The sequence below is a fragment of the Canis lupus genome, chromosome 21 (genome assembly GCF_048164855.1).
Source record: "Canis lupus baileyi chromosome 21, mCanLup2.hap1, whole genome shotgun sequence".
Classification (NCBI taxonomy): Eukaryota; Metazoa; Chordata; class Mammalia; order Carnivora; family Canidae; genus Canis; species Canis lupus.
The window spans coordinates 47,693,885-47,711,173 of NC_132858.1; the positions used below are offsets into that span (position 1 = coordinate 47,693,885).

The 17,289-nt window shown below is 39.1% G+C and overlaps 1 long non-coding RNA gene across 5 annotated transcripts in view; it reads left to right on the forward strand.

Annotated features, from left to right (window-relative positions):
• The window catches only part of LOC140613155 (uncharacterized), a 70,549-nt gene that overhangs the window by 31,672 nt on the left and 21,588 nt on the right, over positions 1-17,289 (forward strand). For 4 of the 5 annotated variants that reach the window (XR_012014313.1, XR_012014314.1, XR_012014312.1 and 1 more), the window contains one exon: positions 9,345-9,424. This is a non-coding gene — a long non-coding RNA (uncharacterized lncRNA). Of the gene's footprint in view, positions 1-9,344; positions 9,425-10,145; positions 12,627-17,289 lie in introns of those variants that run through there. The other variant, XR_012014316.1, reaches the window with a different exon arrangement.

Below are 17,289 nucleotides of genomic sequence, written 5' to 3' on the forward strand. Positions count from 1 at the left end.
TGGATGGTGAAATTAGACATGCATTAGGTCATTTCTTTTTACTTTAACTTTCTTTCAGACTGTTTTCATGTTATGAGGTGTCCACCACTGCTTTTATTGGCTATCATACTATTGTTGATAGAAAAAGTGAATTATTGTAAACGTGCCAGTTCCTATGGTGTTTTGCTATCTAGGTATTTATTCCTTCTTCTCCCTCCCTCCCTCCCTCCCTCCTCACCTTCCTACTTTCTCTCTTCCCTTCCTTCCTCTTCCTTTTCTTTCTTCCCTTTTCCTTTATTTTCTTTATGAGTGGTATAAAATAGTTCTTGTTTAAAGCTCATGAGACTAAAATATGAAAACTAATACAGAAATGTAGACTTGAGGGACACCCGGGTAGCCCAGTGGTTGAGCGTCTGCCTTTGGCTCAGGTCATGATCCTGGGGTCCTGGGATCAAGTTCCACATTGAGCTACCTGCAGGGAGCCTGCTTCTCCCTCTGCCTATGTCTCTGCCTCTCTCTGTGTGTGTCTCTCATAAATAAATAAATAAAATCTTAAAAAGAAAAGAAATGTAGACTTTAGTTTGAATAATTTGATCTCACACATTTAACATCTGATATCTCCATTGAAATGGCTGAAGAAATAGGAAAAAAAAAAAAGAAAGATTGGATTAGGCATTCAAGGAAAAAGCAGAAAACACTCGTTATTCACAGAGGGAATTCAGGAATGTGGAATCCACATGAGACCTAACATAGGTGAGAATGAACCAGCCTGACTTGGCCCTTGCGAAGGAAAAGCCTATGTGGGACTTATTAAAAGGACAGAAACCCATAGATAAGGGAGAAATCCCTAAGATAAGACAAGAGGGAGTTGGAGATGATAATAGGCTAGGGGAGGCCAGAGGGAATTTCTGACTTTACAATTTCAGTACCCAGAACCATAGGCCACGGCCATCTCCCCCTTGTATGCTTTGCCTCAGTGGTGTTCTAACGGTAATGAGACCATTGAGAGAGTGGGCTCCATTTGGGAGTAGTTGTTTACAGTGAGGGCCAGGGACCAATGCCCCAGCTATCTTTGGGCTACCACAGAGATTTGATTACAACAACAACAACAACAACAACAACAACAACAACAACAACAAAAGTAACTTTCCTTTAGCCAGAACTTGAGAAAGTGGCAGTTCTGCCTTTGATTTGGTGAGGAAAGCCCGTTGAGTGTGACTGAAGCAGGAGCTTGCCACTGGGTCTGCTCACTAAGACAGTCCTACCAGTTAGAGAGGCCGGTGGTGCCTGTGAACCCCGGGTCGCAGCCGTGGATCCTTCTGGTTCTAGTTTGCTCACCAGCAGTCACAAATGAAAAAATGGACTTTGAATAAAGTTAAGCTGTTGAAAGTAAAACCCCTCTGCTTTTGTTAGGGGACTGCACATTATATACTGGAACAATTTCTGGTACCTCTTTTATCAGAACTAAACAAACATGATTGTCATGTTGAGGAGGAGTAAACTGCAAGGAGAAAAACATTGTTTTACTCCCAGCTTTGTGGAGATACAGGTAACAAATCTGTAAGATATTTAAAGTGTACAACATGATCTGATGCACATATTTATTGTGAACCATTTCCCCCATTAGATTAATGAATAATCTATCACCCCAGACATTTGCTTTTATTCTTTTGGTGAGAACATTTAAGTTCTACTTTCTTGGGAAATCTCAATTGCACCAATAGTATTATCTATTATAGTCACCATGTTATACATTAGATGCTCAGAGAGACAAACATGGCCTGGTATCACTTATTGAACTCCTTAACAGAGTAGAAAAGTGGTTGCCCCTGGCTGAGGGGTGGGGGCAATAACAGAAAGTTTGGTAAAAGGGTACAAAGGTTCAGCTATAAAAACGTCACTCTTTGGGATACCTGAGACGGAGCCCTTTGTTGGGGTCCATGCTCAGCGGGCCTTCTCCCTGTCCTGGTGCCCCTCCCTCTGCTGCTCATGCTCACTCTCTTGCGGGCAAATAAATATATAACATCTTAAAACATAATAAAACAATAAAATGTCATTCTTATAAAACATTAATCCAAACATAGGCACCAAACTAAGGAATTTGGAGCAAATATGCCCCCAAAAAGTAAACCTACTAAATATTAACAGGAAAATGTTATCTTTTAAATATGTCTAATTGTTTTCTGAATTGTTGCTTAACTGCACCAATTACATAAAAGAAAACTTGACTTCAGACTTATAAAATTTCCCAAATTAAAATGCAGCCGAGGCACTGAAGCATAGATTCCACACTTCAGGAAAATAAATTAGTGAAATAGAAGTCCAGCTCTCAAAATATTCTGTAACTTAGAGGAGAAGCCTGAGATAATTCTGATAGTGAAAAGTAAGGGATAAGGAGGAAATACTTAGGAAATAAGAATATTTATAATGGAAAGTTGTCTTATTCACAAGGCACATAAAAAAGGAGCAAAAAATTATTAAATCATTGAAAAAAAGCTCCTGAGTTGAAAAATTGATTTTAGGATATATCAGAAGAAAAAAATCAATTAAGAGAATTGGACATAAACCTATCTGGGTGGAATACTGTACTTTCTGGTAATGTAAAAATCTATGAGCATCCAACAGAGAAAAATAAGTTCTAAACAAAAAGAGGAAAAGGTAGGGTTAGCACCAGACATCCCTGTAGCAATAGGGCTAATCAGCTAATAGGAGTCACCCCCGCAATCCTCAGTGAAAATAAATATCTTCAATCTAAAATTCTACTTTCATTGGAATATCATTCATGTATGAAAGCAACAGCAACACATTCCCAGTCATGAAGGTTCTACAGAGTGATGCATTTCTTCTTCTTCTTCTCCTTCTTCTTCTTCTTCTTCTTCTTCTTCTTCTTCTTCTTCTTCTTCTTCTTCTTCTTTTTCTTCTTCTTCTTCTTCTTTTTTTTTTTTAGATTTTACATATTTATTCATGAGAGATGGGGGTGGGGGCAGAGACACAGGCAGAGGGAGAAGCAGGCTTCATGTAGGGAGCCTGACATCGGACTTGATTCTGGGTCTTCAGGGTGCTAAACTGCTGAGCCACCCAGGCTCCCCTGCATTTCTTCTAAGTAAATAAATACAAGTCATACATTCTAAAATAAGGATTTAACTTTGGGGATCCCTGGGTGGCGCAGCGGTTTGGTGCCTGCCTTTGGCCCAGGGCGCGATCCTGGAGACCCGGGATCGAATCCCACGTCGGGCTCCCGGTGCATGGAGCCTGCTTCTCCCTCTGCCTGTGTCTCTGCCTCTCTCTCTCTCTCTCTGTGACTATCATAAATAAATAAAAATTGAAAAAAAATATTTAAAAAAAAAAAAAAAAAAGGATTTAACTTTGTCATATACCAGCAGTAACCAGTTTAAAACTAGAATAGTGAAAGATATTTTTATTAGGTAACCAAAGTATAAGGTAAAATATTTAGTAGTATGTTTAGTGCAAGGTGTACATAATATGCACACTAAAATAATACCATCCATTCAGCAAATACTTATTTAATACTTCCCAAGTTTCCAACATTGGGAACATAATTGAGAGACACACAAGAAAACTTGAATAAATGAACACCATGCTCCTAAATAGGAAATTTAGCATTGAAAATATATCAGATATCCCCCAAATCTTTCTATCATCTATCATTTATCTGTCTACTAATTAAACTCTAATATGGGTTATCTTAGGATTGAGATATTTATGCAGAAGGATTACTTAATATATAATGGGAAAGATTTTGAAAAAATAAGACTAATTTTTGAGGAAGAGGTGCAGATAATTGTTTTTAAATTATAGAACTTGCCTTTTAAGATTTTATGTATTTGAATGATGCTGAGGCTCAATCCCAGGACCACAGGATCATGACCTGACCTGAAGGCAGACACTTAGCTGACTGAGCCACCCAGGCGCCCCTAATTATGGAATTTTCATAATTAAAATAGTCTAGTGCTGGGGCACGTGGGTGACTCAGTTGGTTAAGCAGCCGACTCTTGATTTTGGCGCAGGTCATGATCTCCGGGGCCTGGGATTTAGCCTGGCACCAGGCCCTGGGTTCAGCAGGGAGTCTGCTTGAGGATTCTCTTTTCCCTCTGCCTTTTCTACTCCTTCAAAACACTCTCTCAAAAAAAACAAATAAATCTTTAAAAAAAATTCCAGTATTGCTATGAGCCCAGGACAAAAGAGAAATAAAATACAACAAAGTTTTAAAAAAGCACTGAGTGTTATGGGTATATTACTGTCATTTTAGTATTTGATTAAAATGTCCTTTCAAATTGGTGGGAAGAAATAATACATTATTCATATAGATAGTTTGGCTACCTGATTAAAAAGAATAATAACATGTACAGACAGTCCCTGACTTACAATGGTTCAACTTAAAGATATTTTGACTTTACAATGGTGTGAAAGCTAGATGCAGTCAATAGAAACCATACTTGGAATTTAAAATTTGAATCTTTTCACTGAATTGGTGATATTTGGGATGATCCTCTCTTGTGATGCTGGGCAGGGCAGTCTTAGTCTGCCATTCTATCATGAGAATAAACAACTAATACACTTACAACCATTCTATTTTTCACTTTCAGTGCAGTAGTACAGTACAGTGTAATAATCAATAAGTTACATATGCTATTCAACTTTTTTTTATATATAAAAGAAGCTTTTTGTTAAATGATTTTCCCCAACCATTGGCTAATGTAAGTGGTCTGAGTACATGTACAGTAGGCTAGAGTAAGCTATAATATTTGGTAGATTGAGTGTATTAAATATATTTTCAACTCATAATGAGTTTATCAGAATCTAACCCCATCATAAATTAAGAATGTCTGTAAATGGTAGAAAAATATTGATGAATATTTCTCTAATTCCTGAGTGAAGAATTATTTTTTAAGCATGACTCCAAAGTTACAAGCTACAAAGGAAAAGACTGGTGGATTAAACGATCATGATAGTGACACCTAACTGTCCAATCTAAGCCTCCTTTTTGCATAATACAGAGTGATCACTGGGAAGCCGCTCTCTACCTAGCTATGTTTTCCAATACGCTTGCATCAAGGTGAGGCCACATGGAACATATGTCTGTGAAGGGGTTACTTCTGGGCCAAGGTGTACATGGAGCTCCACATTCTCTACACTTGTTTGCCAACTGTATACCTAGGCATCACATCCTACCACATTTTGTGGAACTTCAAAATGAAAAAACTCAGGCCTCACTTCATTCAAGAAAGCTGCCTACTGACCAAGAAATTGTAGCACATCCATATACAATGGAATCTGATTCACTAATAAGATGGAATGCATATTATTATTTGTATCAATAGATCATTCCAAATGTCCATCAACAGGTGAATGAAAAACAAATTGTGTTATCTCTATAGCTAAACACTCATGAGCCTTTTTTGTAGAAACTCTTAAGTTTTAAATGAAAGATTAAGACAGAACCAAAAGCACACATTTATTCCAATTGTTTTTTCTGAAATAATGCTACCATTGTCTTATAGATCAGTTGCTTAGACCATAGGAAGGAGGCCAAAGGGAAGATCTGTGTTCTCTTTGTGGTCCACTTAGCTTTGATTTCATGTTGCTCATGTGGCAAATAGAGATAATAAACCTGTAGGGTTTATGTGAATCCAGAAATAATGTTTATAAAGTAACTGGTAGAGAATAAATAAAGGCAGATAAAATGATCATCACCATTATTAGTGCTATTGTCATAGCAATACTTTCTTTCCAGTTGATTAAAAAATTACTAACAAAATGAGTAAATATGAATTTTGGGTGAGCCTTAATCTTGTTCTTAGATGTTTCGATGACTGTCTTGGAGGTTCACTGTGTTTTGCACTGGGGAGGGAAGCAGCCATCTCTGTTCAGGGATGCTCCCCTGTTTCATAATGGTTTGATTCATATCTAGAGCTCAGAAAGAAAGGATGAGATTAAGATGAGTGGGGCTAGGAATGACTGTTGGCAATGGGAAGGATTGAAGTCAGGGTCAAGGTCACTTCTAGCTATAAAATCTTTGAGTACCTTCTCTCTTAACAAATGTTTTTTATTTTCCAAAGCACTCCCCTCAAATGGGTATGATCATTATTCTGGCAACACTCAGTTCCATGTCACATGCAATTGGACATGTTAGGTTATAGTAACCTCTGGAATAGCCCTAGACACATCAAATCCTCTTTTTATATGTTTTTTCTTTGCACTGCACCAGCCTTTCACCCAGTTCTCATAGCAGAAAACACAGGAGTCAACCACACCTCCATTTTTTTTTTTTTTTCACTTATAAAGACACAAACATGTACAAACATAGATACACAGAATAAATCACCAAGGTGCATTTTAGGCCAAGCTCTCATCATGCCCACTGAGACTCTCCAACCCTGGGCCACTCTTATCTCTTGCTTAGATTACTTTTCTTCCTTCAGGGGTGATCTCCCTAGAGCCTATTCTCCATACTACAGCTAGAGTATTCTTTTGAAAATGCAAATCATCATTTCCCTGCTTAAAATATTAGCTGGGGATCCCTGGGTGGCGCAGCGGTTTAGCGCCTGCCTTTGGCCCAGGGCACCATCCTGGAGGCCCGGGATCGGATCCCACGTCGGGCTCCCGGCGCATGGAGCCTGCTTCTCCCTCTGCCTGTGTCTCTGCCTCTCTGTGTGTGTGTGTGACTATCATAAATAAATAATAAAAAAAATTAAACCTTAAAAAAATAAAAATAAATAAAATATTAGCTGGCTTTCCATTTACAGTATTTAAAAATCTCAAAACACTTAAAATCTTACTGGCCCACCTCTCTGACTCCTTCACTATTCACCCTTTGATAGTTGGCCCCACCCTTATTTATGTATTTCCTGTCACCTAAAGATGCTGGTGCCTCTTAGTTCCTGGGTCTTTTCATGTACTCTTCCCTTTACCTAGCATACACTGTTGTGATGGCCAAGGGTTGGCAGTGGGGTCATTGTGATGGTTAATTTAAGTGTTAACTTGGCTGGTCCAAGTGATGCCCAGATAACTGGTAAGATACTCTGGGAGTATCTATGGGGCATTTTTGAAGAGATTAGCATTTGTATCAGTAGACTGAGTAGAGAAAAACATCCTGCCCTATGAGAATGGGCATTATCAAATTGGTTAAGGGCTTGAATAGAACAAGAAGGCTGGGGAAAGGTGAATTTGCTCTTTGCTGACACATCTTCCTTCTCTTACCCTTGGACACTCCTGGTTTCTAGGCATTTGGATTTGTACTGGGACTTACACCATCATCAGTCCTGGTTCTCAGACCTTTAAGCTGGGACTGAATTATACTACTGGCTTTCCTGGTTCTCCAGCTTACAGATTACAGGTCATGGAACTTCTCAGCTTTCATAATTTCGAGAACCAATTCTTATAATAACTCCAGATATATCTATATCAATGTATCCTATTGGTTCTGTTTTTCTAGAGAACACTAATACAGTCACAGATCTCAGCATAGGAGTGTCATAGGTTTCTTTAGATATGTGTATCACCAAGAGATACACACACATTAAGGTCTAACTGATAAGATTCTTTTATTGCCAGCTTCCTCACCCAGAAAAGGGCATTCCCTGGAGCCAGAAGGTGTGGCCCAGAGAGGAAGCACTGCACTTCTTTTTCCATCCCTTACTGGAAGTAGCTGTTGTTTCTCTTGGCCCCACACTTAGTGTGCCCAACTGGTTTACCTCTTTGATTCAACCTCACCCATTATTTCTGCATTCAAAAATCCAAACCAACATAATATCATAACAAGGACTTCATTTTTTTGGTCCTTGAAATTTCTACTAATTCAGTCAATCCTATGCTGATGATCTAAATGGAATTTCAGTTTACAGTTAAAAAAAATGTGAGGAAGTCAGGTCCAGGAGGAATTTCTCAGGATTCCTACTGACTCAGCATTCTCTACTTCCCAATCCTACCTGGCTGTGTCTCACTTATTCCTGGGCCCTCAGTTTTGATATTTCTTCTTCCTGTAAGATTTCCCTGACCTCCCACCATTGGTCCTTTAGGTTTTCCCACCAAGTGTTGCTAAACATCGTGATTTCCCTGTAACATTCTCCATTCTCTAATGCTTTGTTTTTTTGCCTGTGCTCTGAGCTCCCTGAAGGCAGAACATGTGTTTTGTTAAAGCCCTCACTGAATCCACAGATCCTGGCATATGGTAGCTACACAATAAATATAGCTGAAAAAATAAATACAACAAATTGTGGCAAGAATGGAGATTACATTAAAAGTTTATCTCCCCTTTTCCCCTTTATCCCCAGGAGACCCCATCCTCCAGAATTCAAAGAAGAAAGTTGAACCCTTCTCACATTAAGCCTATCTTAAAAGCTGCTTTTAGAAACTCCAGTGCACACTCACACACCATTATATGTTATTTCAGGCTGGTGTAATAATAAAACTGTCAATCCTATGAATAAGAACTGTTTCTTTACTTGGATTCTTGCTCATGTTCGTGTATATTTATGTATTACTAGAAAAGCAGCATTCTTAAGATTTCTTAGATGGTTTGATAAGATATGACTCTACTTTTCCCAGCTTTTCTTATTATAAGAATCTTTAACAAGCTCTTTAAACAGTTCGCACATGCTACCTTACATTTTTATGTGATGTATAGTGGAATAATTTTTTAAAAGGATTTTAAAAAATATAAAGCTTAAATAATGAAACTATTTCTACTTGTTTTGGTAAGGAATCATTATCAATGGATACTATTTATAGGGCAGAATTTTTTTTTCATCATATATCTTTAACTTAAAATACCTCTTTATTTAGGGGTGTCATCTAGGTTTTTGTTGCTGTTAGCAAAAAAAGTTTCTGATGTTTACCAATCTAACAATTTAATGCCTAAATTCATGTGACCTGAATTAAAACAGTTTAAAATTTAAAAACATTTAAAATCATTAAATGAAGATGCTTGGCTTTACAAAGGGCAAAAGTCTTGTTTATGAGATCACAGGGAGAGCCAGCTCTTGGGCGCCCTATCCTGGTTACCAATGACTGCTTTATTGATCTTAGCTAGAAAAGTGAGCAAAGGGTAGCAGCTCCTCCTGGGTATTACAGACTAGTTCTTGTGGGAGAAAATAGCAACAAAGTGATCTCTAGCTCCCCAGAAAAATGAGAAATGATAGGGGAAAAAATGGAGACAAAAAAGAAAGGAGATATGGAATTGCAGAGAGCTGACTTAGTCTGGGTCCTCCCCCACTCCTCTACCTCCTCCACCACCTTCTCCAGGCTCTTCTCTGTCTAGCATTGTTGACCATGATGAACATTTGGAAGTCCAGTGGGACAGCAGAGCACAATGATTAGTACCTTTCCCATCCCTTTTCTTGCAGCATCCGGATGCCCTAGAGCATCGTATTCCAGTGGGCTCACAATGTGCAGGAGTTTGATGAAGCTCATCATGAAGGACAAGGTAAGTGTTACATTTACAACTAAGAGGAGGCACTGATAGCCCCAGAGGCCAGGCTATCTGCCAAAACCAGAAAGAAGGCAATGGTGTTCTAAGACACAACCAACCAAAGAATCGTACCATGTCCTTCTTATCCCTGATATTTTCCTGTAGTAGCTAACCTCTCACACTAAGAACGATGACAGAAGGAAAGGGAAAAACAGCTCCCTGTATCCTCCCCATCCTTCCTTCCTCATCAATAGGCCAGAAGCAGAGAGTGTTGGTAAAATGTGTACATATCAAGAAATAAAAACAACTGCATTCATTTTATCCAGCATTTCCACTGTTCTGGTAAGAATGAAATACATATGCACACATGAGGTATGGATTATGAATTGTGTAATTTTGGTGATTTCGTGTAGGAGTTAAATGCTCTTATATTTGCTTCTAAAACTCTCATTGCCCAATAGTAAAATTCATGTTAGTAATTAAAATTCTTAATTTTTCTTTACTCTAGAACAACATTAAGTCACAAATAAAAACAATACAACTTAAGAGAGACCATGGAAAAAAGTTTTAATGGTACTTTTTCCTATTTTTTTGAAGAAGTCCTGTATTTTCATTTTGTACTGAGCCCCACAAACTATGACTCTGGCCCTGCTTGAGAGAAAAGGAGAATGAAAAGACAGAGCTTGGCTGTGGTGGCCAGAACTGGGCCTTACCCCCAGCTTCTGTGTCATTTCAGGGTCTGGAGCCATCACTCTCTTGTCTAGCCTTGATTTCTCAGCAGCTCCTGATCTCCTTATCCAGAGAAGCCATGCTCACTTTGATGCTGGAGCACTCCCTCTATTCCTGGCTCCAATTGTAATTTAGCAGCTTCCAAAGGAACATAGAGATCTCTGGACATTTTGCATCCATCCATCCATTCATTGTGATATGCCAAGCACTCTTTTTCTTCTTCTTTTTTTTTTAAAGACATTTATTTATTTGAGAGACCATGGAATGTACATGTGTGCACATGTACACAAGCAAAGGGAGAGGCAGAGAGAAAGGGAAAGAAGCAGACTCTGCAGAGCTTGGCACAGGGCTCCATCCCACAACCTGAGACTACCACCCCAAGATGAGCCAAAATCAAGAACCAGAGGCTCAACTGACTGAGCCACCCAGGTGCCCTGCCAAGCACTCTTCTATTAAACTGCTATAGACCGAATTGTGTCCTCTTAGAATGTATATGTTGAAGCCCTAATTCCCAGTGTGATGATATTTGGAAGTGGGGCTTTTAGGAAGTAGTTAGGACCAGACAAGGTCATGAGGGTGGGATCCTCAGGGAGCTTACTTTCTCTGTCTCTGTCTCCCCACCTCTCACCCTTCCTGTCCTTTTACAAGCTCACTCGCTCTCTTTGCCACATGAGGATACAGAAAGAGGCCAGGAAGAAAGAATCACCCACCTATGCTGGCACACTGAACTCAGACTTCCTAGCCTCCAGAATTGTGAAAAATAAATTTCTGTTGTTTAAGCCACCCAGTCAACGGCAGTTTGTTATAGTGGCCCAAGCTAACTAAGACAGAAACAAATGTGGCTCCTGTTTTCTGGCAGAAATGGACATTGATGAAATGAACACAAAATTAAATACAAAATAAAATTAGAAAATGCTATAAGGAAAACCAACAGAGTGCTAAGGAAAAATATGAGGGTGACCTGATCTGGACTGGAATATCATGGAAAGACGGTGATAATGTAAAGAACAGTGCTCCAGGGAGAGGGAACATGTGTGAAAGTGGAAGGAGTTTTGTGTGAAGCAAATGGGTAGGAGGCCTGTGGAAACAGCAGGGGAGGGCATTGGTGGACTCTTCTTGCGCTCTTGTTTCTTACCTGTGGTTTCATTTTATACTTTCCGTATAACTCTATGTGATCGAGCAAGCCATAGTAAATGAAGTACAGACTAACCATAATTTCTGGACTCAAAACCACAGCACAAAATCAATGAAGTGCAAATGCCCCAAGGACTTTGACACTTTGTGTTTGATTTGCGCCAGGTCGCTTTCCTCTTGGTATATGGGTTATTGCATCATAACAGGACGGGAGCACCTTTAAAATGAGAGGCAATACAGGACCGAGTCAGGCCTCAGGCCTAACAAAGGATAGAAGCTCAATAGCCAGTATTAATACTAATAAGAAGAGGTCAGGACTGAATGTTTGACATCTAAACTTTTAACAGTCTGGGACCCATAGTTGTGCTTTTGAGCTATACCAGCCACTCAGTTTATTCTGTGTATCTTGTGTTGTTACTAAACACCAAACATTGTGCATTTAGTATCTGGATAAGCTAAATATTCTCAGGGGCTTTATGTGTCAAGTGCAAGATGAAGCTCTTCAGTCCTGCAAACTAAACCTTAAATAATCCATTTAGCTAGTCATTTAACAAATACTGACTGAATACTTATTATGTACTAGGTATCATTTTAGGTACTGGGGTAAAACATTGCGTTATCATTCCAAAAGTAGTGCCTAACTTCTGAAACGATACCATCTGATCAGTCTTGGAAACCACAACACCAGTTTTCATTACAAAACAATGGTCTTATACATGGTCATATACATGAAGACCAAGCATTGAGCCAAATTTTATACTCATTGTTTAGATCTATTTTCTGTAGATGCCTGGAATGTTTTTCTCCCATGTGCCAGCTTGGAAAACTCCTCCTCCTCCTGCAAGAATAATTTTGAGTTCTCATTTGTTCAGTTCAGACTATCTCAGTGCCCCTTAGATAAAGCACCTCTTCTTTAATCATATCAAATTATCCACTGTTCCATTATAGAATGTGTCACATTGTATTTCATAGTCTAAAAGTCACTTAGGAGCCGTACAGTGAGTGTCCCCCACGCAGCTAGTGTTTGGTGAATTAAAACTTAATAGAAAAATAGTAGTTAAATGCGTGAGTTTGTTTAGTGTTAAGATGGGTACCTTATACCTCAAGTAAATTTTTAATCCTTGAACATATGTAATCAAATTGTCTGTGAGCCTATTGCACTTGTACTCAATAGGCTACACCCAGCATCTCAGTATGAAAAAAGCAGTGGCAACAAAAGGAATCATAGAGGTTTGCAAAAGTTATTCTCAGTTTATGGAGGTTAAGTTGGATCTACTGAAACAAAATTTTGAAAAGGAACTACTAGGTTGTGTGTGTTTTTTTTTAAATTTTTATTTATCTATGATAGTCACAGAGAGAGAGAGAGAGAGAGAGAGAGGCAGAGACATAGGCAGAGGGAGAAGCAGGCTCCATGCACCGGGAGCCCAACGTGGGATTCGATCCCGGGTCTCCAGGATCGCGCCCTGGGCCAAAGGCAGGCGCCAAACCGCTGTGCCACCCAGGGATCCCCTACTAGGTTGTTTTGTAAACAAAACTTAAAATGCCTAGAAATAAAATTTTAGATTTTAAGCAATATTTTGAACCATTTAAGGAAGATTTGCAAATAAATGAAAGCCTTCAACCAAATTCAACCTGCAGAAGAGTTTTACTTTACATGTTTAAAAGAATGAATTGCACCCGAGTCTCCTTAGGTAGGGCCTGCATTCCCTTGTTTGGCCACCAACTCTACTATTCTCTGTTGCCCTGAACTCTGCATTTAAGTGACTGAAAGCATTTACATTTGAGTCTGGTCCTTGCAAGTTCCTCTCTGTCTTCAGGCAAAAAAACTGTCTCATTCTACAGAGAACTCAGCTTAACTTAAAACTGTTAAGATAATGCTATAGCTAATTATAATGAGAACAATTTTGTGGTTTGGTATAAATCAGGATTTGGAAAGAGAGGACATAGAACATACAAACAAATCCCTTCCCTGTAATGAAATATAAAACAGGAAAAAAAATCTAGATGTTAAAAGCTATAATTCTTTGAATTCCTAAAATGTTAAGAAAATCATAAGGCTTTTTAATCAATATTTTGTCTATAGCACTCACTATTGCTAAATGAAGTCATCTCTTAAAGCTGTTAAAAAAACAAAAACTCATTACAAAAATGAGTAACTTTTAGATATCTTATTGGCTTTATTTAATTATTCATGAATCAGGCACCATCTAATCTAGCAGATAGCAAAGAGCTTGGAGGCGCTATACAAAAGGAAAGACTTCTAGGCAGAAGGGAGCTGGAACAAGGTTATTATACAAGACTGAAAAGAAGATTGTTTATTACAAGGTTACCTTCTTTTAAGGGATGGCAAGGGTCTATGAGGCAGATGACCTAACTAATGCTGACTAGGTGATTCCTGATTGACTGGTTTAAGACTACATTTGTGAGAGAGCCAAAACTAATTAAGTCTTGGCTTCGTGATGTGGGGCCCACTATAACATACTTCATTTGGGGCCTGTTTTGTTTTTAACAAATCAGAACCTTGCAATAGGGTACTGCTTTGCTAGTTAAAGACAGGGTGCTAACTAGGTGGAGTAGAGCTTCATTTACCAGGAATGAAGCTCTCTCTGAGTGGGAAGTCACCTATGAGTAGTACCTAATGAAGACCAGCAAGGAGCTCTTGCAGCAGCCCAGTGTCCAAACCACACAGTGCTGATCTGGGACCTGTGCTTTCTTCCTTCCTCTTGCCTTCTCACCTGCCCAGGGGGAGTCTCTGCTCCCAATTTGCCTTCCTGGGGGATACAACACCACTGAAACTCTAAGTGTGTAGCTACATATGGTCAAGCAGCCCCTGAACCCCGGGTCTGCTCCCTCCCTCTTTCCCTCCTTTTGGCTCAGGCTTTGCTTTGGTGACCCATGTTACCCTGCTGATTCCTGACCTTGGCCTGTGTTCCATTTTTAGCCTTGCTCTTCCCAGATGGGCACCCTGCTAACTGTCATATGTTTTCAACTTCTGGTTGGTCTTATAATCTTATTTTTATGCATTGGGAAATAGGTTATACCTAGTTACTCTGTTCCTTACTATAGTAAAGCTCCATGATGGAAAAACTAGTCCAAAGATTGATACTAGAGAACTTCAGAAATAATACCAGAATACTTCAGAAATGGTACTCAGATACTTAGGAAATGACCCCAGAATATTTTAGAAATAATGCTAGAATACTTCAGAAGCATCAGGGTAACATTGGGATTATAAAAACATTCAAATACAGAATATAAACAGGATGATTTATCCACAAGAGGATCACTTTTGTACATTTTTCTGGGTAGAACTACTTGATGGTATCACCTATCGCCTACAAGGCAGGGTCATGACTTATGCCTAACTCACTGCACCTGTAATGTTCAGTTTTTATGCATGTAGTCATTCATAGAGTTGAACTCACTGATTTGAATTGAGTATACAGAACTTATTCACAGGTGGGTATCAACTAGTGGGTCTTCTACCCCTGAGGCAGTACAAAGGGTAATGCTTTCTTGTGAGAGCAGGAGAAATTCAGATGGGGTGATGAGTAGAAATAATTAAGTGGTCATGACTCTACCGTATAATTAGTTTTCCTTGAGCATGATCCTGGGTATTAGGCTGAAAGCCTAAAATTGATCGAGGAGAGTGACTCCAGAGAGCCCTAAAATCAATATCATGCAAGAAAAGTTGGGAATAGTAATAATAGCTACACTTCTTTTATTGAGCCCCCACGAAGAGTTACGAACCACACTTGACATTTTATTCATATATTACATTTTTAGACTTCATGAAAGTGCAACTAAATAGAGACTATTATGACCATTTTATGGGAAAGGAAACTTACACTTGATACAGGAACAGAGATTCACACCCATGTCTCTCTAGCATGATTCCATATGCTTCTAGCTTTACCAGGTTGCCCCAATTATATTAGCAATTTAAAAGCAGTGGCACTGGGAGTCAGGGAAGGAAAGCGTCCATCTGATTGTGATCCAAACACCAGAAAGGCAAGAAAGATAAAAATAAAGAGGAAGAAGGAAGGTAGAATAGAGGGCAAGGTAGGCATTTGGGAACAGCTTTCACAAAAATAGAAGAGCAATTAAATTGATGTCTTCCAAAATGGTCTGGACTCACACACCTACAGCCCTGGCCGCTCTGTTTTATCTCATTAAATGCCTGGTTATGGATGGGCAGGTTTGCCATCTGTTTAAATAATAATTTTCTGTTCTCCATGAACTGAGCTGCAGTGTCGAGGACAATTAAAGCGTCACTGCCATCTCTCTCGGCAGGAACTCTGATATCGCAGGGCCATCGTGCCACCACCACACTGGCATCCGCTCCTGGCTACAGTTTCACTGCTTTCCCACCTAACCTTCCCACCAGAGCTAAGCCTTCCTGGCCAAGATGCAGGCTGTACAAGTATGAACGCCCACTCAGAAAAGAACAGAAGACAGATTAGGAATAGTTCCAGCACCCTCCTTCTTGGCAACCCCAGAGTGACGGATGTGACTTCCTGTGAAATCTAATGATAAGCTATTTTCAAAAATTCAGTTTAAAATTAGTGGGCAATGATGGGGTTTGTTTGAAAAGTGACACGCTTGGAACTAGAACTGGAAAAGAAGTCAAGTGGCTGCACATCTGACAAAGGAAAGAGATCCAGGTTATAAATTCTTTGGGGACACCCTAAGAGAGGGACCAGAGTGGCAGCTGCCGCTGGAGGGGCAGAAGGAAAATCAAATCCAAACTCAGGAGTGGAGGTGCACCTCCAATTTGTGGCTTTGGAATGGGAAGGTGGGCATTTTTGTTACCTGTTTTAAGTCAGGAAAGCATCATACAGTGACAAGAAAAATAAAGGCTAATATTTATTGGGCAGTAACTGTGAACTAAGCACTGTGCTGAGTACTTTATTAATTAATCAATGCGTATGATCCTTACAACAACCCCAGGATAGAAGTATTGTCATTATGAGCATTTATGTTTTACAGATGAGTGAACTGAGGTTTAGAGTTTCACTGACTTATCTGATGTGTAAGTGAGGTGGAATTTTAATTTTAGCAGTTTTTCTTCAGATTGTTTCTGTTGGGAAACCAATAATTTATTGTCCAGACTAGAACACTTTTAGAAGTGAAATATGTTGTTCTTGGTAATTAAGCTAGTATAAGCAGCAAAAGTTGGGCCTGCCCAGAGCCAACTGCCCTGGGAAGTACAGTCAGCCTGCTCACACTGCTTCCCTGGTAAGTCAAATAAGAGGAGGAGTATATATGACAATATCTCAGAAAAGTCTCTATTTACTGTTTCCTGGTACATTGCAGCAGTCTCAATTGTGCTTTTAGCATTTAACATTTCTCAAGGATCCAGACCCCTTACGTTGTTTGCCCCATCCCAGGACCTTTCTTAAAAAAAATGTATCAAGACCCATTCAACAAGTTTTGACAACACCATGAAAGAAGAGAATACGTCTCGATCTACTTGCACGTTTCCTGAGAATTGGCACCTCACAACCCTATAGTGTGTGTATCTATATTTACATATCTATACACACTTGCATATGTGTATATATATATTTATATTTGAAATGTCCTTTTCATAAAATTTGCCACGTTGATGTTTCTCATTTCCACTATACTTCAAACACGGGTTTGGGTTGTTCAGATATATTTCAACAAATGGTCTAATGTTGATTCTTGTCACTTGTTTAGGGTTAAAGCTGAGTTTGGATTTGATTTTCCTTCTGCTATGACTGTGCCCCTAGTACATTCTACCAAAGATTTCTGTGGTCTACAGAAGAAACCCCAATATTCTAGAATGAGCATCTACTAATCCTTACAGGCAAGAAATTCATTGTGAATGAGGTCAAATGGAAGGAGGAAAAAGTATAACAGTATCATAAGCACAAACATTATTACAATTTGTATCAACAAAATATTTTAAGTGTTCTTTATTACTTAAATTCTTTTAAAAAAAATCTAAGTTCACATACATTTTGGTAAGTCTGTCTGTCTTTGCCCATGGG